This window comes from Brachyistius frenatus, unplaced genomic scaffold, assembly GCF_029030835.1.
Source record: "Brachyistius frenatus isolate BFR_SWC_R1_liver_20210118 unplaced genomic scaffold, ASM2903083v1 Contig_252, whole genome shotgun sequence".
Taxonomy (NCBI): domain Eukaryota; kingdom Metazoa; phylum Chordata; class Actinopteri; family Embiotocidae; genus Brachyistius; species Brachyistius frenatus.
In genome coordinates this window covers 139,412-163,934 of record NW_027210851.1, presented here as the reverse complement: position 1 = coordinate 163,934, position 24,523 = coordinate 139,412, and the positions used below count along the sequence as shown (strand labels likewise).

The 24,523-nt window shown below is 41.0% G+C and overlaps 1 protein-coding gene across 2 annotated transcripts in view; it reads left to right on the top strand.

Moving 5' to 3' along the window:
• Nucleotides 1-24,523, top strand: part of arhgef49 (Rho guanine nucleotide exchange factor 49) — a 61,800-nt gene that overhangs the window by 6,000 nt on the left and 31,277 nt on the right. The window contains exon 2 of one of the 2 annotated variants that reach the window (XM_069720836.1): nt 2,242-2,315. The gene's annotated coding sequence lies outside the window, so the exon portion shown is untranslated. Of the gene's footprint in view, nt 1-2,241; nt 2,316-14,061; nt 14,147-24,523 lie in introns of those variants that run through there. The other variant, XM_069720837.1, reaches the window with a different exon arrangement.

Sequence of the window (24,523 nt, the reverse complement as noted above, 5' to 3'; positions counted from 1 at the left end):
TGTATTATGATTATAATTAAATAATAATCAAATGCTACAGGGCTTTTAATTTGAAACAGACAGACAGTGATAGATGTTTGCGTTTATAGGTCCGTCCCCAGTTGTTGTGGTAATAGCCCATAGGCTTCCTGAAGAGGGGTTTTGAAGCTCAGTGTGGATGACTCCATCTTCGCAGTGCCTGACTCCACCTAACTCCCGGCTTTTCTAAAAAGAAAAGCAGAGGTGGTGCATGGGTGGAGCTGAGGCGGGCCAAACGAAGCCTTATTGCTAAAACCGGTGATGTGGAGAGTCTGTGTCTGTATAGCTCTATAGCAGGCAGTAAGGGCTAAAAAACTGATAACAACAAGCCAACTGTGATGGTACCTACCCATCACTCAAAGCATCCCTGTCCTTAATTATTTCTAACTTGGAGCATTAATACAGTTTACATGGTGGACTAATATGAAAACTCTCTCCCCGTAGAGTTGTCTTGAAATTAGCCCTAGAGACAAATAGACTCTGATTTGGAGCCAGTGGTCATTCAAGGAACTACCGTTTTTGACACTTCTGTGTTGTCTTCATTTTTCAGCCCTGGAGGTTTCCACTAGGTTGTGGTCCATCCAAAACATAAAATGGGGGTCATGGGCTATAAAAATGCTAAGAAAACATTTTCACTGTACACACTGATTGTCTCTGTTTAGGTTGTTTGCTGCCTTCTGTGCGGCATTTGATTGTCTAAAACCAAATATTTTACCATTTCACATGAGAAACATAATTTTTGAAGGTCTGGTTGCTCACATCATTAATTTCTAATGTCTGTGTGCGCCCTGAGAGGTATAAGCTTATCTAATGTGGCCTTCATTCCATAATATTATTATCTGGATCAGCCTGCATAATCCATTCAGGTTTATTAGGCTGGTAGTATTAACATACAGTGGGACAAAACCTGCTCTGGTGGTTCATAATCCCTGACGTAGTGATAAATAAAAAGGCCGGTATAAAAATGTTTCATCATTTGAGCAAATCAGAAGACCAAAATAAACATAAAGGTTACATTTTAAGTGTCTCATATTGCATCTTTATGTCGCCACAAAAGATGTTGCTAATTTTACCTGACATATTTACCACTCCCGAAATCACTCATGTCTGTTTAAGTGATTATAAGGAAGGTTTCTACAACAGTAAATCAGACCAGAGATTGAGTTGGTTACTTTAAAGTTACCTCAGCGAGCAGCAGCAGCAGCAGCAGCAGCAGCGTCCTTTCAGTGCAGTCATTATTTAAAAGCATAACCTCGCTGACAGCCTGTGGCACGGTAAAAGCTCCCTTAGTGCGTGCCCTCTCCACCCATCATCTGGTGCAACCAGGAGTAAGGCTGCAGACAAGGCTCCAGCTGTGCTCACTCTCCGTCCACATCCAACCTTTTTCCTTTTCCTTTGCTGACAGGCATGGGTAAACCCACTCTCATTTTCTGCTCCTCTTTTCCGTCTTCTTTCTCTTCGCTGCATGCTTTAATGCATCTGTCAAATTCTACCTCTGTCCCAAATTTAATTCACTGAGCTACCATTACATTTTTCTTTCTCTTATTCCGAACTGAAGAAAAAATTGAACAATGGGATCAGACTTTCTATTAAACTCAACATATTCTACTATTTCCATCAAGAATGGTGCTTGGGCTGACATGCTCTATGCAGTTCGACACGGCTTGTGTCCGGTCTCTGTCAAAGCTGCATGTTTTGAGGGAAGCGGAGCGCTGAGATGTTACCGGGACGCTGCTGAAAAGTGCCGCAGCAAGTTTTTTAATGTATTGGTTAATCTATGTGTCTATAAACTACTTCTGAATGAAGTTCCCAGAAAAGTTACTATGTCAAATTACAAATAAAATACATTTTTATATCACGCACCCTGTGTACTTGAGTTATCATTAGGAAGATGCCAGTAATGTTTAACTTAAGGAGAAAAAAATTGTGAAAAACAGATTCTATTTTTCCCTGTCAACTCGTTATGGGTTTGGTGTCTGCTACACATTTATACCTTTGGTTAACAAAACCTACAACCTTACATTGTTGAGGGTTTTCTGAATTGAGGGGGATTATTTCACTGTAAAAATATAAAAATCTTGTCATATGATTATTATGATTTGGCACTTGTTATAAATTGACAGAATTTTTTTCACGTGAAGAATAGCAAAGAAAAACCTCATGACATCGATGTAATCCTGACTAATAAAATTACTTTCTTTCTGTTGTATCTTTTTTTTTCAGAAATCAAGATTCGAGCAACAGCATGTTGAAACAGGACTGATCCATCAGTTTGACAGACTGCGAGTGCTTTTAAGGTAAAATTTATACTTTGTCTTTACACTTTAATCCCCCGTTACTGTATGTCAGAGTTGATCACTTCTCTGCTGACAAAATATGAGATAACCACAACAGGCTTGACTAAACTATGAGAAATTACCCGGCAGGTGTTTGACGACAATAAAATACAGCTTCGGTGAAAGTTCTTCAAAACCTTACTTCTAGTTGAGGTCTGTTTTATCACCTGATCTGATCTCTGCTTTAAAACCACAACAGACTTCAGCATTTTATTTTTTTTAAATGGATTCAAGAATCATTCATCATCTCCCTCCCAATGGCAAGCCCTGAAGTAATGAACCATTAGTGACTGTTCCACAAAACAAAAAAGACAGAAATAGCATCCGGACTGAGTGGAGTTTTGCCCGAGAGCATTTTTCTTAGTGAGGTATTGTTCTCTCTGATTCTCCATCCATACTGTGAAGACAGTGGCATTTTAGCAGCAAAATAAATTTGTCCTGGGAGATTCCTCCCTGTTGTGTGTGTGTGTGTGTGTGTGTGTGTGTGTGTGTGTGTGTGTGTGTGTGTGTGTGTGTGTGTGTGTGTGTGTGTGTGTGTGTGTGTGTGTGTGTGTGTGTGTGTGTGTGTGTGTGTGTGTGTGTGTGAGAGAGAGAGAGAGAGAGAGATGAGAAGCCAGATGCAGAATGTTAATGAGACTGGAAGCCTGTGTGCTACCTGACAGCTTGAAGACAGCTTCTGCTCTTGTGTTTATACTGCATGTGTTTATGTCCAGAAACGTACCGCTGGACTATTAGGATTCAGGTCAGAGAGGATTTTTTTTTGTTTTTTTTACCAGTATGAAGGATTATCCTGAAAGCAGCTGAATTGCCTGTGTTCAGCAAAGAGGTTGGTTAGCTGATCAGCAGGGTCTCGGAGGAAAGTGTCGGGTTCAAGAGGCTGAAGACCCCGCGCTGACTTTCAGTCTATCTGCTTTGCCTTTAGCAATTTAGCTGGTAGAATATGGATTAAACTGCTGCTCTGCACATGCTGCCTCCTCTTTCATTCCCTCTGTCTGTCTCGATCTTCTGTTAAGTGCTGAATTTTCCTGTTAAATGTTTTGTGTGAACCCATAATAAAATAGTCCGAAGATGGGTGAAGGGAAGTATCATATATTGTAAAAGCCACATAAGACAACAAAAGATTTACCTGCCTATAAAAGCTCCTCTTGGTTCTTGACCTGTTGGACCTTGTAAACTATCAAGTCAGCATTTTCTTGCTGTTGGGCATGATCTCCGTGTGCCCAGCAGTTCTTCATAGCAGGTGATTTAAAAAAAAAAAAAAAAAAAAATTGTGCTGACCTTGTCTTTGAAGAAACGGTGAGATCCAAGTGTTGAGATTGTTCAGTGTACTCAACCACACTGGAGATAAGGTGAAACCAGCTCCCTGCCATCAACAATTGAGCTGCATTTTATGCTACTTCATTATGTTTAGTTAGTTACTCGTTACAATGGGGGCTGTATAAATACAAATCATTATTGTTATTATTATAACATGCCCAATATGTTTCACATATGCCAAACGTACCCCTTGGAGGCTTTGATACTTGTCAGATTTGTGTGTGTCCCAGAGTCAGACAATAGACTCGGGGCTTCTTTGCCAGGGCTTGCTGTGTATTTTCACAGCTGTATACATGGGCTGCATCAAGGCTCAGGTTTTACTCATGTAGCGATCAACCCATTGGTTTGTGAACTGTCATTTTGAAGCCTCCAGTCTGGTATTTCATGGCCGTTGCCATCTTGTTTCTTTTGGAGTCAGAATTGACTATATTTGGAGGAGTGAGAGGTGGATCTGACTGAGAACCTGAGGACACCATACCTGCCCACATGTACAGGCAACCTGACTGCATCCCAGGCATGTGAATAAAAAACGGCACGGGCCCAAGATATCTCTGTTTGAGGCCTGATATTGAATTTGATGAGAGAATTATTTTCAGGAGTGAATTAAGGTAACAACACCACAATTACTTGTGGAAAAAAATGATTGATTTCGTACTACACATGGCTGTCCACTAGAGAGAGGCTTATCAATAATGCATCTTTGCCTCATTAGATGTATTACATTCTTTCGGGGGAAAAAACAAGTGGAGACTCACGTGGTTATGGTTAGGAAAAACAAACCTTGGTTTGCACTTCCCAGATTCAAACCCTGCTCCCACTGGTGTAAGTGTGACTTGTGCTACCTAGTGACCCCTTCTACTTCCTGAAATGGACTTCAGAGGCTTTTGCACCTCCTCTCGTTGCCTGATGTTTATTACCTGGCTTTTGTCATGTAACCTGCTTAGTTTAGGCACGTTTAGGCTTTTTGAATGAAAGTCTCTTGGAGACAGAAGTTGTTTTGGAGCCAGCCCCTACTGGCCCTCAGTAGTATTTCACAATGAGGCACTTCCGCATTGGCTTAAGTTTTCAGACCCAGTGATTATTTTTATTTTTACATACTCGCGCTTTTTGCCTATAAACGTTAGACAAAGTTTATATTTATGCTCCAACTCGTTTTTTCCTGTGTTCTACTGTGGTTTTCAGTGTCTTTACTTGTTTCTGTCCATGGTTAACAGTCGAGACCTCCTTTTCATGGCCACATCTTCACTGGTGGCAATGCCATGTGAGCCGATATCCCAAGGGCTCCTCTAATGGCTTTTCTTTGTGCCGCCTTTTAAAGTGCACCAACCTTGTTTGTTTCTCGCTTGCTCCTTGGACCTCCGTTCATGTCCCTGTCATTGAATAATGTTACACTCCGCAGCACAACCCTGTTTGATGCAGACATAGACTTCATGCAGAATAATTGCTTCGAACAGTTCACAGCCATTGCTTATCTTCATTCTGCCCAAGTACCGTGCCATTGAGATTCAAAAAGCCGTGCCCACTGTCTGAATATTCTGCATTATAATACGTTTCAGCCAGCCCCCTCCATTGATGTGTAAATGCTAATGTTTCTGAAGAACGCCCAATCTTCCTACTATTACCATGAAGACTGCTGCAGCTGAATTTTAAGGGCTAATGTGTTTTATTCCTGACTCCCACGCAGCTCATTTCTTTACGAGAAGTTTCTTAGGAAAAGAGGAATAACACTTATCTCGGAGGCTAATTTTCTCTTCACTGAAGGTGAAGCAGCCAACATAGCTTCTGGTTTCTTTTCAGTTCCAGTGAATAAATTCAGCCCACTGCACCATCTGCAGATATATTTCACAGAGGCATCAACAACTATGTGTTTACTGTATCTGCTGGAGTGATTAATTTAGGTTGAATATTAATAGAGGCGTCTATTTCCCAGATGAACGAAGCTCAGTCGTGTTTCTTCATGTGTTTAGCAATTTCTTGTTTGGATGATATTTATTCAGACGCATGCTGGTTCGTCTTTGCACTCTGTTCTGCTATGCGGCCTTATCAGATGAAGCAGACCACTTTAGCATCGCCGCGGCTTTTTTATTTCCCGCGGTGAATGATCCAGATCTTTGGCATCATCTGGAAGAGAGGCTGATGGAAGAGGCATGTAGATGGTGCAGCTTCAAGAACCTGTATGGTACACAACAGAAAAGGATAGATTGACAGTAAAATTGGATTTCATGGCTTCCCATCGGGAGGGCGGGGTTCATTCAGTGTACTATGCGGCTGCAGGCGCGCTGATTATGATAGCGTGCTCTCCTCTGCACTTCGGGCTTTAAACGAATCAAGGGGGAGAGTGATGTGTACGCGGCACACATATTGCACGCTCGCACATTCATTCACGAACACATCCGTGAATATAGGTCATGGAGTTTCCTTTATGTAACAGCTGACATGTAAATGTCAGTTTAATGGAGTTCTGGCTCTGTTTCCGAACAGAGCCGCAGAGAGCCAATGGAAAAAATAATAAATTAGGTAAATGGGTCACAATGGTTACATGTTTTCTATTTATTTCTCATTTTCCAGGCAGGTCACCTGTTCTAGTGCGCTGCCCGGTCCAATCAATAAAAACGTGCATACACTAATAGCATCATTAGAGGTTGCTGAGCAGAGATCATCACCCAAATACACAACATGGACATCTTTTAGCCCAAAACCTTTTTCACCTTACCTACAGTGGGAAGCCGTGGTCCTGGTGTGAATACTGGTATTTGTATAAGTGGTGTTGGAACCAGTTAATTGACTAATTAGTTATTGAAGTCATTAAGCATTCTGTTTTCTATCACTGTAAATTTAATATCTTTGGGTTGTGATTGTTGCTTGGAGAAAAAAAAAACCAAAACATGGCACCTGGGAAAATGCAAAAAGCAATTTGATTTTACTATATCTGGAATTTTATGAATTAAACCATTCATTGTAAAACAAATTTGTAGAGTAATTGATAACTTAATTAAAAATGAACCCTACCCATCTCAAGGTGATATGTAGCATGCTGTTTGCCCAGAGATGGGGGTTGTACACATACACACACATTACGAGTGAATGAAGCCGTAATTTTTGCTGAGGTATGAAGTATGTACATCCCTGCTGCCTCCCATCTCCTCAGCACTGCAGGTTGTAATATGCTCACCTGACTATCCCACTTTAAGAATGGTTAGTGTGTTATATCCAGTAGAGTCAGAAAACAGTCTTTGACAAAAGTGTCTTTGATATTGTTCTTAAGCACAGCAGTGCTAAATACAGTGTTATATTAGCATCTAGCTTCTAGTTAAGTATACAAAATACAGCCAAGTATGATGGGAAATAGTTTAGCAGGTATGTATCCATCACACACCAGAGCATTGGAAAAATTAAAGTTTGGAACAGGTGGTTTGTTTGCTTGTTTAATTAGTTCCTTGTTAGCCTTTGCTTTGGAGCAGCTGTTCATCCTAAACGGATTTACATAGTGACAATATGAAGATGCACTTTCATACAACTCATGAGGGTGCTAGGTAAGATGATAAGCAAAGTTATTATAATTCATCATGAGAGCAATAAGTCCAAGAGCTGTCGAGATATTTCCCTCTAATTTCAACCTCATGAATGATATCATGGCAGGGCATCCAATAGTTTCTCCTTTATTCAGTCTTGACAGAAGTGATGGACATCGGATCAACATTGCCATCGCTACAGGTATGCATATGAGAATAAATAACCGATTTCCAGTCACCTGCACATCAGTTAATAGAGCTAATCTTGATATTGGTCTTTAGGCTCATTAGGATAAAACAATCATGGTGGTGCAGTGGTTACCACTATCGCTTGACATCAAAAAGGTTCTGAGTTTGAACCTCGGCTGGGGCCTTTCTGTGTGGAGTTTGCTTGCTCTTGCCATGCCAGGTACTCCGGTTTCCATCCACCATCTAAAAACCATGCATGTTAGGTGAAGTTGTGATTCCAAATTTCCCGTAGGTGTGAATGAGAGCATGCATGTCTGTTTCTGGCAAACTGTACATGGTATACCCTGGCTTCGCCCCAAGTCAGCTGGGATAGGCTTCAGCACCTCCGTGATCCTGATCAGGATTAAGCAGTTATAGATAATGAATGGATGGAAATACTAAAATGAACCAAAGTGTTCAGACAACCACAAAATAGGAAGCCCAAACAAATGCAGATATTACTGAGACGTACTGAGGATCAAGTTATACTTTATTACTTAGTCCATTTGCAGTAGATATAGTTGGTTTTGCAGTGTGTTTTTGCACTGTATTATTATTTTCTTTCACCTGCCCAGGAACTGCATAGTCAAATGAGATAATAGCTAAATCTGGTACAAAGCATCCTTCCTCTGTTTGAGATTTGTGTACTTTGTTCATTGTTCCTGTTGTAAACTTATTCAACAAACTAAACTGTTACAACTGCCCCGATCACAATATGAAATTTACAGACTTAATGAACAGTACAGACTAGGCAAATTGTTTTTTTCTTCGATTTGCACTGCACCTTTCAAATTCCTCCAAAAATCCACCCATTTTGAACAGATAATTGTCCTAAACTCTTTTCTAATGGCAAACATGTTGAAGATGCCTCTTGGTTTGTAGATGATTTGGTGCTTTTTAACATTATGTGGACAATGTTAAAGCTTATAATTTCATAAATAAGCCTTTGTATGATTGCAAAGATCAGTTGCACTGATTATTGTTTGGGTTAGGGCTAAATAAGTTTTCATACTTCTACACCACAGCTGATATATAGAAGAAAATAACTTTGAAGAACATTTAACTCATTCTAACTGACCTAACAGGTTAATTTTCATATCTGTGAACACGGACCTAGTTAATGGTGTAGCTAAAGTAAAGTCTGTCGAGCCCGTGGCTATTTCTCAGTATGTGTGTCACTGTGTTCCATTGTGCATTGTGACCTTGATCAACCTCGGCCCAGTCACCCATCGTTCAGTTGATTGTCAGGCATCAAAGGAGCGCACTGTGCCACACAATGCCATTGTGGTTGCCAAGCAATCAAGCTCCAGATAAACTGGCAAAGGACATTTTTACAACATCCTGTATTAACGCGACCCCCTCCCCCCCCTCTCTCGAAATGTAAACATTTCCATCGAGCCAACGGGGTCAACAACAATGCATTATTACTTTCTGGGAGAGCTAACAGTCACAGCCATTGAGAACTCTGCATTATGTGAACACTGCTTTGGTAAACACTAAAGTCTTATCAGTCTTCTTCTCTATCTGTGTGTGTGTGTGTGTGTGTGTGTGTGTGTGTGTGTGTGTGTGTGTGTGTGTGTGTGTGTGTGTGTGTGTGTGTGTGTGTGTGTGTGTGTGTGTGTGTGTGTGTGTGTGTGTGTGTGCGCGCGCGCGCATGGACAAACGACAAGACTGAAGCCTGTCGTGTCTTTGCTTCGTGCTCTGCTTGCTGGTTCAGGGAAACCCTCTTTTCTTTTTTTTTCTCAGGATGCTGCATGCTTTCCGGGCTTCCAGGGTTACTTACTCAACACTAAAAGCTGGCTCACTCTCCTTCTCCTCCTCGTGCCACTCCTCCCCTGAGTCATGGAAGCCGTGCTAAATTTAGCAGACCTCAAAAAGTAATGGTGTGGCAAGTTCTTATTGAGTTTTCACCCCACAAATGTGTCCCTCGCTCTCTCTCTCTCAAGTTGAGTTTTGCTCCCCATTTTCTCGGTAAAAGGTTTGTCTGTGACTCACCCGCAGCAGAGAGGTGCCCTATGAATTATTGAACCAATGGTGAAGCCCTCATAAATTATCTAAACGCGTGTCGCCGGGCGAGCGGGGCAGTTCAGTGGATACATCTCATCTCGACCCTCGGTGTCAGCAGCACCTAGACCTGGGTCCGAAAACGGGGAAACCTGGACCCATACACACACACACACACACACACACACACACACACACACACACACACACACACACACACACACACACACACACACACACACACACACACACACACACACACAGATGCAGACTCAACATTGTATGATCTGCAGTAAAGATGTCGTCTCATTGGCTTCGACAAGAACATGTCGGACTGGGCTTTCAAATTAGAAATGACAACCCGCAAAATGGAGCACAACTCGAAGAGCATAACATCAGGACAACTACCTGTAAAAAGTCAACATAAAATAGTTATACTCTACTAATGTGTCGACTGAAAACACCTTCAGAGGTGTTACAGTTGTAGTTATCAACCCACAGAAAATGTCTATCTGTGCAGCATCATGGAGCTTTGGAGCTTCTTTAAGCTCGTTGTTTTGGCTCTCTGTTCTGTTTCCTCAAAAAAAAAACTAGCGCTATTAAATTCGCTCTACACTCGCTGCTCTGCCATAAGCAGCAGACTGACAAAGTCGGAGTCTAGTTGGTAAAAGAAAGTGGGGCACCTACCGGCTAAAGAGTGGAGTCAGCGAGACCAAAATATAGCTTGAAGGAGACATTACATTTATTAAATGAACTGAAGCATTGTTGTGATAGTGGTGCTCTGTGTTTGCTGAATGTATTGGGAATGCGGCTAAAATAGTGGCCATAAGAATAAGTGAATGCAGCGTTAACCTCATTCAAAGCATTTTGCCTTGTGACTCTCTGGAGTCTTTGGTGAAAGCTGGTAGCTTCAAGACTCCACAAACTGCAACCTGTTTTTCTACTTTGGTTTTTATATTGATTTGGCATAAAAAGTACATTTAACGTGGTAATTAGTCAGATTTAGAGCTATTAATAGGTGTATTTTGTACAGCAATAAAGCAACTTTAGCTTGTTGTTACCAGTCCCAAATTCACTGCATGAATATTTGGGTCTGGGTGTTGCATCCTACTGGGTGTGAACAGGTTGATTTTGAAACTATTGGAGCAGCCTGATTTAACAAATCAGTGATGATCATCATGTGCATCAAGACTACCACTGCTGAAACTACATTTAGAAAAAAATTATTGACTTCAACGTCATCAACCTCTGGTTCGCCCCTTAGAGAGGCTGAGCAAATGCTAATGTAACATTTTAACTTTCCAGACTGTAATCACAGAGAAGAAAACTGAAGCTGTCAGCAATAGACTGGTAAGACGAGGCTTGAACAATTTCCCCCAGTCTTTATGCTAAACTAAGCTAACCAGGCACTGGGGGTATCTTCATATTTAATGCACAAACATAAGCCTAGTATTAATCTTCTGATCTAAGAAAAGAAAATAAGACCAGAAGGTATTCTCAAACTGTTTATTCAGCTAAAAATATATTTGTATTACAGTGTACAATAGGAAAACAGTCATGTGTACTCCTACAGATCTTTGTATTGTTTATATTACACAGCTAAGGGTTATACAGAATTAACCTTTTAATACTGCTGTTCCTTGAAGCCAGACTTGGCAACATTAAAATGCAACCTCTGCTCTGCCAGTATGCCAGCAGACGAACCTCGCTGAGTTCAGCGCATTTTAATGGTCAATGTTTAATTTGAGGTAATTCAAGATTTGTCAAAGCTCTCAACTGGAAACACTGACCTGCTCTTCTGAACTTCTGCTCGAGGGCTGCGAGTAACAAAACCCTTTTAATGTAATTAATCTGACAATTCATTTCTTGATACAATGATTAATGCTCTATTTATTCTTTATTTTAGCTTTATTTATGTAAAATAGTGAAAAAATTACCATGATAATTTCCAAGTGTGCTTATGAAGCTTATTTTTCCCGACCAACTGTTCGAAACCAAAAGAATTCAGCAAATGTTTGCCATTTTTGTTTGAAAAATGACTGACACACAAAAGTTGATTATCTATACATTTACAGTACACCACTCCAGCTACATGGAAACCCTTGCTCAGTATTTTGATGTTAACGGCCTGTCCTGTTATCCTGACCAGTCATTAATTAATGTAAAAGTACATTTCAACATGGCCATTTTGGCAGCGATTACATACTGTATATTCATGTACTGCACCATAAACACACAGGCCCAGGTCCATCCTGTGATTAATTCTCCCTGCAGTCAGCATATTGATTGTTTAACGTGTGGTGGAGCTGCTAAATATCGGAGAACCAGTTTTAACAGCCTTCAATGTTTTAGTGTGTTTCTGTTGATGGCAAGCAGCCTTGAAATGCAGAACAGCAGGTGTTCAGTGAAGACACCTCCTGTGGTGAGTGGGCTGCTCATAGTGGTTTCACCAACACCTGATTTATCTCGCCTCTCTTTGGCTGTTGTCACTTGAATTAGTTTTTGTAGTTAATGGTGGAGTTGGAGTAAAATTCGACACTAAGAGCACACTTAAAGTGACAAGTATGTGTAATTACAGTATGCTCAAAAAAGCTGAATTCCTTAGTGTGTAGCTGTGTCTTTATTTGTCAGTCCCATCTGCTCACAAACACACTCGGAGCTGGGTTTGGCTGATGCCTGCATGGGGCCTTTCATGACCGTTATACCCACATGATGTCGGGGTTGTAGGAGATGCCCCTGGAGTCTCTCTCCGTACGCCCGGCAAAAAGGCAAAGACAGACACACTCCATCACGTTGTCATTACAGCACACTGCATTAAGGGTCTGTGACAGCAGAGCCTCAGCTTCATTCTGTGAAACAGTTACGCAACATTTATGCATGATGTTTGATGCGCATTAAAATTGTTCACTCTTACGACACATGTTCCTCCGACCGAGCAGAAGATCTGATTAGGTTTTGAGCATCCTGCTGGGTAAATAAATGTGCATATTAATGAGAAAAATTGGGTTTTATCGAGATGCACACTTCCTATTGAAACCACCCCAGTTTTATGTGAAGAGAAGTGTTGTATGGTGATATTAGAAATGCCTAATAATCTATTAATTTTCATAATTCATGATCTTGACCTATCAGGAATCATATTGATTGGCGTCTATAATTTTCTTCTCCCTCTAATAACATTCTACTCTGTGAGTCATGATGTATAATCCTCTCCTTTACTGTGAGTAAAGGTCATAGCGCTCATATAGATAAGGACAGGTAGTGCAATATGGTGTTTTGTGTAATTTTTGCAATTATTGTAGTATTATCCAAATACTGATTTGTTGTTATAGTCACTGAGTAATCCTAATTACAACAAAACAAAAAAATACATTGATTGGTCCATGCTTTCCAGAGCGACACAAATCACTGTTTTCTTATGTGTTATGTCTCTATCTTTAGGATTCTATTTTATTTCCTGTCGGGTTAGATTTAAGTACAAAACCGATTTGGCAAGGTTCATGTAAATTTGATTTCTGAGCAGCCGTCATGAAGCCTCAAGTTTGGATTTTGGCTGGCGCCATTTAACTAGTTCGGAGCAGTTTGGATCCAGAAGTGACCATATTTAGACGAGCTGGGGGAGCGGTCAATCTGAATCAATCTGATTGGAAACCTGTCGATGTTACCGATAGCCGTAACCTGAATGCACCACAGACCTGTCAATCAAACAGACACGCCCCCAAAAACATGGAATGTTTTTGAGCCAACCTCTAGTGGCACTCGGTGGTATTGCAGTTTAAGGCTCTTCCACATCGGCCTCATTTTTCAGACCCGGAAGCTACGTCCACTTTATACAATCTATTGTCGCAGTAAGTTTTTGCCAATGACTAAAAGTCTCTCTACTCTTGTTTGGTCTCCTTCTAGCTGCCTCTGACAACCTTCTCTTTGTCATCACCTCCGCCATGATGTCTTCTTACAGCTAGCTGTAGATCCATAGTTCGCACTTGTTGTGGGTGATCGTACCCAGTTAACCCAGATGTTCACAGCATGGAGTGGGAATAAAAGAGGCACCATTCCCCCTATGGTACTATCAAAATGTTATTATGGGGTAAGATACCCTAGACCTAGCATGCATAATGTTACTTTAACGGACTGACCATAAAGGCTTTGTTGTGATGTATCATGTGACTTGCAGGACAGCTCCTGTACTTCTTTTATGTCACATTTGGGGTTTTTCCAGGTTAAAAGTCATGTGTTGTACTGAGAACTCCAGACTGTGGTGGATTAGTTTTATCCAGGACACTATGTGAACTTCTGTATATGTGATCCAGGTCATTGTCTGACAGCACCTGTCACTTCATTCTGACTGGAGAGAATGAAACCATGGAGAATTGAGGATTAATCAACTGTAGAAATGTGGCCAGGATGATGACACAGCAGCAGCACCTGCCTGCACTTTGCTTTGTGTGTGTGTGTGTGTGTGTGTGTGTGTGTGTGTGGGGAAAAGCACCACACAACTTGAGCAAGACGGCGGCTTCCCGGTTTCCATACCAACCGCGAGGACTGTTCATGTTGGAGCATGCTCAGTTTGGCTCCCTTCCCTGTAACAATAGCCAGTGAGAGGGCTCACACTCTCACACACTCTACTCCAGCTCGCAGTGGGAGCGAGACGGTGAGGAGAGGCTGCCTGCTGCGCTACGCAGATCATAACACACACGGACCGGCAGACACACGCACTCGTCCTTAACAAAGGTGAGCACCCAAACCAGCAAATCTTCCTCTGAATTTCCTGGCTTTTATTTTGTTGCGGTAAAGAGTTTGTGGCATCTGTAGCTTCGCCTCTGTGAAGGGAAGATCTGTGGAGACAGTTGTTGCCGGTGGAGATAAAGAGGGAGCATGTGCTCTGCTTTGTGAGTGACAGGATTGCATCTAGTTTCCTTTTTTTTTGATAACTGTTTTGTATCATGGCATCATTATACTTAAATGTCCTCATGGTTGAGCTTTGGAAGAATCTTTTGCATCCAGGTATCTTGTCATTTTATGAATGGTGAAGGCGGGTTTGATATTTCTGCACAGTCGGAGGTGTAGTAGTTGACAAAGCAGCAATCACTCAATAATTCATGAAGCCCTATATGGAGGGAAGTCAGGGGATGACAGCAGGTGTAATGTGATGCTTTGCATGGACACGGATAGCTGTTTTAGGCTCTTTTGATAGTATAGCTCAGTTTTACAACCCGCTCTTTGCGTATTCAGACCTTCTTACTGCATTTTCAAGTCTGCTCTTTGAATGTTCGCTTGACCTGTCGAAAGACCTCAAAAGGTGAAATTGAGGAAAAGCTGGATAAACAGAGCGAGGCTGGTGTAAATGCTCAGCCGTCTCTGGAAATGTTACATGATCTACACCTAGAGGGAATGTGAGGAGCTTCTCCTCATGTTGAGCTGATCCTCTGAAATCTTGTGTGTCTGCATGTGTGTGTGGTCTGTCTGCCTGTGTGCGAGCGCGTAGCAGAGGCGGTCAACATCTCCAATATTATTCTGTAGTCTCGCCCCATTTCGCTCTCCGAAGCACGCTTAGAGATTATCACACACACACACACACACACACACACACACACACACACACACACACACACACACACACACACACACACACACACACACACACACACACACACACACACACACACAGAAACACGACCCGCCTCCCGCAAGATTAATTATTGTGGCTGATAAATTCCTGCTCGGTCGATAGTGTATTCCTCTGCAGCCGGCCGGCCCCTTGTGTTTGTGCTTTGTGCTTTGAGCAGCATGAATATCAACCAGCCTTGTCTGTGGACTCGTATGCAAACTAGAAGTGCATGGATGGGGGATGTCGTTGGAATGCATGCGGTGATATTTAAGTCGATATTAAAATCTATATTTTCATCTTATTTTATGACTATATAGCAAATGTAGGGATAACATCTAAGAAATTTTGCAATTTGAATGTTGCAATAAAGTATATTTTACTGTTATTCATGGCATTAGACAAAACTGTTTGTATAAAAAGTAACATGTTTTACTTACTTAAACTATGATTTGCTTGAACTCCTTAATTTAAAGTTTTTTAAAAAAAAATTTAAACAACAGGTAACACTTACATTTCAACCAAAAGCCCTGCAGCTTGTAGTTATTTAAATTCCTTAGTGATGTCCTGAAATTGATAGTTTTTTTCTACTCAGTCCCAAACTCAAAAAATGGAAATGTATACTTACATTAATAAACACAGAAAGTATATTTGGTATTTTGTGTTACTCAAAGACCTTTAAATGAATTATTTGGCCACATATGCTCCTTATACAGTTCAGCTAATGTGTTAGAAGACAGTTGTCTATTTGCACATCTATATGGAGCAACATGATCATTTAGAGTTGTGTCTATGGCCTTCTGATGAATAGCTTCAGCAGGAGCTGGATATCTGCTTCTTTAGCTCCAGATGTTCAGTTTTCTTCCCCAGTGAGTCGCTAACTTTGTCTGCTGTGTGGTGCTGGGCTGGTCGAGTGCACTGAGTTAATTAGGTGTCTGCTGCTCCTGAAAATGAGGCAGATGAGAGCCGAGACTGAACCGAAATCGTAAAACCAAAACTATGGGCTAAAAGAGGCTAAAAAAAAAAGGCTGAGAGTAAGTTAAATTTGTCTGCTTCAGTTATTAAATTATTGTCCTGTATTCAATGACTTGTTTCATCACTCATAAACGACCACAATTTGCTCATGTGCTTCCTGTCAGTCACCTGGCTGTCGTCTGCCACCTGTAGGAGGATGACAACATGCTGCTGAACACACATCACGCCAGCTAAAATTTTAACTGTTGGGGGGGGGGGGGGGCAACAAATGAAAGACACGATGATGGGACTAATGGAGGGACAGAGAGAAAAAAGAGGAGGAGTAGAAAATAGAGAGTTGCAGAGTGATGGATGGCAGATAGGGAGAGAGAGTTAGAGGCACTCTTTCACCCTGTGGGAAATTGGAAAATAAATTGAGTTGACATAGGCAGGTTTGCATAGAGATATTGATGCTGGGGAGTGGGAGGCGAGAGGTTTGGACTCGGGGCTTTGGAGGTTCACGCGAGGCTAATAATCTCTGTACCCACCAGTTAGGACGTCCAAAAGGCTTCCGGGGTTGATAATTAGCAATTTCCATCTGCCATTGATAAAAAGATACAGTCCGGTGTGGTTGGCTCGTCAGCAGCCGCTGTCGGCAGCCTTTATGCTAATTAAATGGCACTTCAGTTCGTCTTTTGGAATATTTTAGTCAAAATGAGGAATTCTTCTGGAAACAATTCTTTTGATCCCACCGGAAGAAGAGATGCAGCTGTTATTGAAGCATCTGGTGGAAGTATCGTGTGTTTGGTGATAGTATAGAGGCGTCCAGTGTGGGATGTCAAGTTTGGTTTGCAGAGCTGTGAGTGTTTTGGTGGCTCAGAGCAGACAGACAGTGTGTGAATAATGTGACACCTCTCTGAAATGAGAGAAAGTGTTTCTTCTTAATCTCTCCTTTGTGCTTTGTTTATCTTTCTTCCCTGTGCTCCTTTCTGTGTGGTTGGGAGAGTTTGGAGATTTTGCAGGCAGACGGGTTTCTATTTGTGGCTTTAAACTCGTCACAGTTGGAAATACTGTGTGTTTTGATGGTTTTGACCAAGTATCAAAAACTTTTTAAGTACTGAAACTATTATTATTGTCAAGCTTTTTACTTATAGTTTGATTGCATAGTTCCAGATTTAAATAAGAAAATGTATCGTTATTTGAGGCACAGATTTGGTAAGATTGACTTCTATTGTTGACAACAACAAGAACGTACACTGGAAGTTTCTCTAAAACCTTAATTACATTAAGTGGAAATGTTTTATCCAAATCTGGGAACTAGGTGGGTAAAACATGCTTAGTGAAAGATAAGGTCTGAGTATCGGTAAAAAAAAAAAAATTAATACTGGTGCAAATGCTGATACCGTGACATCGATATAAGTTCCTGGACGATACTTTTTCTGATACCAATTTGATCAAATCTGTATTATAGGTATAAATCTTTAGTTTTCATGCAGATTAGAGGGGGAGATGTAACCAAGGTGGCTTCCTACCGTCAGTGCCATTAAATTGTCAAAGTTTGGTACCTGTCTCCAGGTAAGATTGTGGAAACAGTTTAAAATCATCAGTGATCATTAATCACAGTTCTGTAATTGTCATTTATACAGCACAGGCACACTACTGGCATGGGATGCTGGCGTCGGTTATAATTTGTCCGATGCAGGAAGACATCCAACATTTGAAAATAGAAAGGTTAAATTCATACCAAACTTTGGTTACATATCAGCAAACACATGAAAACCTGAAAAAATGCCCCGCCCTAAAGAACATGCAGCCACAGTATCTTTCACTTGCATGCATGTAAATGCACACACATACACAGTTCATACAGCTTTGAGGGTTGATGCTTGTTAGTCAGGTCCCTGTAAACTGAGGTGACAGCTGATCAATGGCTCTCCATCCCTTTTCATTTTCATTTTCAATCCCAACCCCCACCCCTTCATACATGCTGCTAATCATCACATCCCTCCAGCTCTTCACCCTTTCATCACTCCCATCCCTTCTTCTCCCATCTCCTGCTCTCCCACGATACCCCTTTCCTTTCCTTTCCTTTCCTTTCCTTTCCTTTCCTTTCCTTTCCTTTCCTTTCCTTTCCTTTCCTTTCCTTTCCTTTCCTTTCCTTTCCTTTCCTTTCCTTTCCTTTCCTTTCCTTTCCTTTCCTTTCCTTTCCTTTCCTTTCCTTTCCTTTCCTTTCCTTTCCTTTCCTTTCCTTTCCTTTCCTTTCCTTTCCTTTCCTTTCCTTTCCTTTCCTTTCCTGTCCTCTCCTCTCCTCTCCTCTCCTCTCCTCTCCTCTCCTCTCCTCTCCTCTCCTCTCCTCTCCTCTCCTCTCCAAGCCAATTACAAGTGTGTCCTTGGTTTCTGGAGGAGAAAGAAGAGGGGCTTTTCCTGCTCTCCTCTCTCCTCTTTTATTTCACTCCCTCCTCATACTCTCCCTCTCTGTAAAGAAGGCATGAGTCATGCAATGACATCCAGAAGGGCTTCAGAAGATACAGATCCGTATAGGCGCCTGTAGGAGCAATGTGGGTCGATAATCAGGCCCTGATGTATCTCTGATGCGCTCTTATTAAAGCCGACAATGAGCTGACAAGAAAGGCTTTTGGAAAACATTCACACCCCCTCAGCGGGGTCAAGGTTCAGCATTGATCCAGAGGAAGGCGGTGACTCCAAGAACACATGGCTGAATTTTAAAAACAGTTGGTTTTTATTATGGCAGTCACTTTTATTTTATAGTCTCATAGAATCTTTTCTCAGTAATTTGAGCACATATGTATATTATATGTTGTTAGAAAAATTACTCAGAGGCTGGATTCAAAATCAAACATATCGGACATTTATTCTTGCAAGAAGGAGCAAATACATGTACACTCAAAGAAAGGTGTCCAGCATTGCTCGAAGTCCTTCCTCCGTAGTTCAGCTTTTATACAGTGTGACAAACAGTTGACAGTCACCCCCACTTCCTCTGTATATCTGATTTTGTAGATAGTCCTGAGTGAGGTCGTAGGTCACAAGATAAAGGTACAGAGACGTTGTAACAGAGACTATAGAACCATGTTGTGCAACGGAGAAATGAGTACATCTTGTCTGAGACAATAGGAACATGTTGAGCAACAGATAGACAAACATAATGAGTTCATTATTTTTCCATCAGATGTTTTCTTTGACTATTTGGCTTCTAATGTCAGACTCTGCCACTTTTTTTTTTCTCCAAGTAAGGAAATAAAATGTTCAATTCTCTCTTGATCCAGTTTAAATAAAATATATATTTTTAGGAGCCTGAAGATACAATCATCTTTAAAGCATATGTCACAAAATAGAGCCAATAGGAAGAAATGTAATGGTCAGCGTTGTCATATTGACATTTGACAGTCAGCTCGAAGCCTCGTTTTTGATCCTCCATCGTTTGCCCTAAATGCTTTTAAAGGAAAAATACATGGATATGAAACATTTAAAAATATTTATCCAGTATGCTTTAACACAAACTCAATGCTTCCTGAATCTGTTACAAATTAAAAGCCCTTTTTACTATACAGAAACCCTTCATTTATAAAAAAATTTAAAAAAAAGGCTTCTATTCTAAAACATTTGCAGGAACGTGTTGTGACTGAAATAGGATCCAGAACAACATTGTTAACTATTAAATAAATTGATGTAAATATACATTATTGACTAAATATGTGAACTTGCTACCATAGTGGTTATAGAACCTGTGAAACACTGACAGCATGAGTGTTTCACAGTGTTTTCTCAGTACAAATAACAAATAGCAAACGGCACTACACCCTTAAGCTTAAACTGCACCATCACTTTTACAGACAGTCTGTGATTTATTATTTTTTGACCAGCCATGTCTTCTTATTCAGGCTGATGTGACTGTAACTTTATTTCTTTAATCATCCATTGATCGAATAGTTTGGACCAGAACCAGACATCTATCTGTTGTGCACTGAGCAATCTCCTTTACAAAACCTCCTATTTAATTGAATCCTCTGCTTTTTGCCAGCTCAGAAGTTTCCAATCTTTGAGAGTAGTCTGTTCCAGTTTCTCAGAGCAGTAGCGGTTCAATGAAACATTTTCCTCTTTTGCTCACTTTTATTCCTAACGGGGAGGATTTTTTTCAAAGGTATCTGCCGGCGACCTGGTTGGTAAATAAAACACAGAGTATTCTGTTGATCTCTTTTTGAGTGACGGGCTGGTTAAGGAGAGACAAAAGTGCTTTGATGGGATACAAGGATATTTTTTCTTTTTTTCTCTTTACTTTCATCATCAATCATGATTTATCTTTTCTTCCACACACTTTCCCCTTGTCTTATCGCGCTGTCTCACTTCATTCCCAGTGAAGGGAGTGACTCGTGCAGCCATCTGCTGCCCAGCGAATCCTCTCCTGCGTTATTGCCCTCGTTTTGTTTATTAACACCGCTCCTCAGTACATCTATCTCCCCCCATCTATCTGTGCTTATCTCTCCCTCCGATCACCTAAACCTCCTCTCAGGGTGTTTCATATAGATATTCCTCTTACACTCTTTTTCACCTCCTTAGCTGAATTCATCTCTGAAAGTGTTGCTTTCCTTCATTTCACCTGATATCATTTGTTCCTCTCCTTAATGTCTACGCTACCCTTTTCTCCCAGGAGACAGATTGTAGGAATGAGGTCAGACACTCTGTGTGTGTGTGTGTGTGTGTGTGTGTGTGTGTGTGTGTGTGTGTGTGTGTGTGTGTGTGTGTGTGTGTGTGTGTGTGTGTGTGTGTGTGTGTGTGTGTGTGTGTGTGTGTGTGTGTGTGTGTGTGTGTGTGTGGGCATATGGATATGAATGTGAGCAGACTGTTGATATTTTGTTTATGTAGGTGTTGCTGTTGCTGATGTCATTATGATCCCCTGCAGAAATGACAACAGACACAGAAAAAACACCCTGGGGGCGTGTGTGTGTGTGTGTGTGTGTGTGTGTGTGTGTGTGTGTGTGTGTGTGTGTGTGTGTGTGTGTGTGTGTGTGCGTGCCTGAGTGCGTAGACCTTTTGTTGAACCCGACTACTGTCGTACTGCATCTCTATGGAGACCATATCTGCCCACGATAACTGTTGTTTTTTGTTTGTTTTCTCTACTTTTTACTGCGCTTTTAGCACCGTTACTGGCCGTGGGTTGTCATTAGAGAGCAGTTTTACTGTAGCATACACAGTTTCAGCTGTTCGATCTGTTTGGGCTGGTGTGTTTTGCTGTTCCGGGTCGTATTATTTTGGAGAAAATTAAAACTCAGACAATCTCACACCACAATGAGAGTGACAGTTTTTTCTCCTTTCTTGGAAAACAAAGAATTTCTTAATATGATATATTTTATTATTTGATAGGTTGGTCCTTAATATTTGGGTCAACATCAAAAACACGGCAAGATATGAAACAGAACCACAACCAAAATTATTCCTAACATCTATACATGTTACTAATTTATAAGTAGTTGTAGTTTGTACTCTACATGAAATATCAGTCAGTTTCCAACTGGAAGTTTAATTTTGTGAATAATATTTGTAGTTCAACAAAGAAGCACTGAGAAGACACCAAAATCAAATTACATAAAAGTGGGAGGAGTTATTTTGACATCAACAGTTTCTGAAGTAAAATGTTCGATGGCCGATAGTTGTGTGGCTAGGTTGGACATGAACTTTTCTGCGCTAAATCATCAGTAAAAAGATGAACAACTGTGATTGTAAATATCTGGTTCTTTGATAAAAAAAAAAAAAAGTTCAAGGGATAAGCTTGTGTGAATAAAAAAAAATGTTAAAAAAAGGATAGAAGTCAAATAGACTCTAAACATCCAATCACAGAGTGTAATATTCTCTGTGCGCGAACGGCAAGTTGAAACTAAAGATTTGCACCTTAAGCCTCATTAAACCTTCATCAGTTTAAAGCAGCTCAGCTTCAGATATTTTCAGGTTTGGATAATATTTTGTTGTACTGGACCATATATGTCCCACTTTGAAGGACATTGTCTGTTAAATTTGCTCCTGCTCTGATATGAGCTTGTTTCCTTTTGTAATTCAAATTATACATCGTGTGGTTCTATTCTGCTGGTTGATGACTCAAAATTAGATGTTTGATTGGGTGATTTCTATCCACATTGCACTGTGCAGTACATCCTTGGCTTCCACCCAGTGCATGCTGGGATAGTCTCTAGCTCTCTGCGTGTCCCACTCAAAATAAATGAGTTGCTAAAGAAGATGTTGAATGGATGATGAATGGCGGCTGCTGGTGTCTCACGGTTTGTGGGCTGTTGCAGATTTGAGAGTGTTTTAAAAGGCTTTAAGAAACAAAGAATATGGAGGATGTTCTCCGATTTGAAACGGTGAATCAGAGCACTCAGCCTCAGGCGAGCGGTCTCATCCTAAAACCACCCGCTCGTTATTTCTCTGTGTCACTTAAATGCCTGCAGTGTGCTTTAGCTGTCCTCCCAGCATCTCACAAAGATTACTCATTATATCACACTCTGTCTCTGTTGGTCGCTATGTCTCTAACTCTTTCTGCTGGGATGAGACTCTCATTCATTCATTCATTAATGCATCCATCACGCAGCACAGATGAGCAGTGATAATGGGAGTGCTTCATTTCTCCATCCTCACAGGGAAAGATGCATCACACAGTCGGAGCTTCTTAAAAGTGTTCATCCTGCATCCAGTGTGAAGATCAGAAAATTAAACTGTCACATGGGATTGTAATCACTGCCGTGCAGTGTTTATATTGCTGCTTTCAAAGAGACACACTGTAGTTTGATGTGGTATCTGTAGTGTTGTGTGTGTGTGTGTGTGTGTGTGTGTGTGTGTGTGTGTGTGTGTGTGTGTGTGTGTGTGTGTGTGTGTGTGTGTGTGTGTGTGTGTGTGTGTGTGTGTCGCCTGCATCTGTTGCGCTAAACGATACCTCTTTGTAGCCGTTATGGGTGCAGCCACCAAACTGAGTGAGATCTGTAACCGTCCATCAGTTGATAGGTGAGGCTGGCTGGGCAGGACAGAAAACCATTCTGCTGATTGGGTGACAAACAAACAAACACACACACACACACACACACACACACACACACACACACACACACACACACACACACACACACACACACACACACACAGTTACTGAGATTACACTTATTTTTATCACGGCTTGTTTTCCTCTGTGATCACTGGGTAATTACATGGCTTGCTGCTTCATCAATTAAACATGAGCCTCTGACATGCAGACTTTGAGTGTCTCATGTTGACCATAGATATTTTGATACAGCAACATTACTTAAATGATTCATCAAAATAGCTGCAGACTATTTTCCTGTCAGACAAATAATCATTTAAAATAGACAAATCATTTTAGCTCTTCTACAAAGAAGTGACCTTTACAGAAAGCTTTTCGGTCGGTTTGGCTTTTTAACGGGCCTCTCTCTCTCTCTCTCTCTCTCTCTCTCTCTCTCTCTCTCTCTCTCTCTCTCTCTCTCTCTCTCTCTCTCTCTCTCTCTCTCTCTCTCTCATGTCAAAGAGTGTGCAAATATGTGCAGGAGAACATTTCTAAAATGAAAAGCTGAATAAAGTAGAACAGTTATGATTAAATGCCAAAACAAATGCCTGGTGCACGCAAGAAGATTTTAAAATCTTAACCGATTTAAAAAAAAAAAAAAAAATGTGGGTGGCCACAGACATATAGACAGATTTAGCTTATTTTTAATACTGAAATCATAAGAACGCACACACCAGATGATTCAGTTAGGAAGCAGGGCCACACAGTTGTTGTCAATATTAAATAAGATCAGAGTGGTGATTCTAGGGACTCACAGAAACACCCGGGATCACCTCACAGCATCGTCATCGGCGCCAGCTGGTTTCACTTGTGTGTGCTTTGTTTCGCACCAAAAAAAAGTTGTATTGTTAGTTTCACACGGGACAAATGCAAGCTACTGCTACAAGCTAATGTTGTTGTCAGTTGCACACCGGTGGAATGGAGAGTGGAACCTCATTAATATACATTCTCTGATCTTCCACTGCCATGGAGATGCAGATCCATATCAATATTACAGAGCTGTGGGCTTGTGTGGTCGGTCAGCTTGCTCTGATTAGCTATTTTGGGTTTCTGCTCAAAATCCCATCGTTATGATTCAAAACCAGAGTGAGTCTGATCCTGTAAATAACATTAAGATTATGTCTGTAAACCTTTCACCTCACAGGATCATTTGAGCAGATAACTTGTTCGGACTAGCCTCAAATGTGGAACACTCCCGCGATTTTCAAGAGCTCAAATCGGCCTTATTAGTCTCAATAGTTTTGAAATGAAGACCAGTACTTGTTACAAAAAGTGTCTGATTTGATACATATAATGAAGACACACTGGGTTGCATGGCACTGCACTAAAAGAAATCTTGTTTTCCCAGTATCGGAAGTCAAAGTACTCCTTGAAGGAAAGAGGGTAAAGACCGAACAACAGACAGAAAGTTCAATAAAATAATTGAATAATAAAGTAAACCCGAAGAACACTTGATTTAAAATGACAA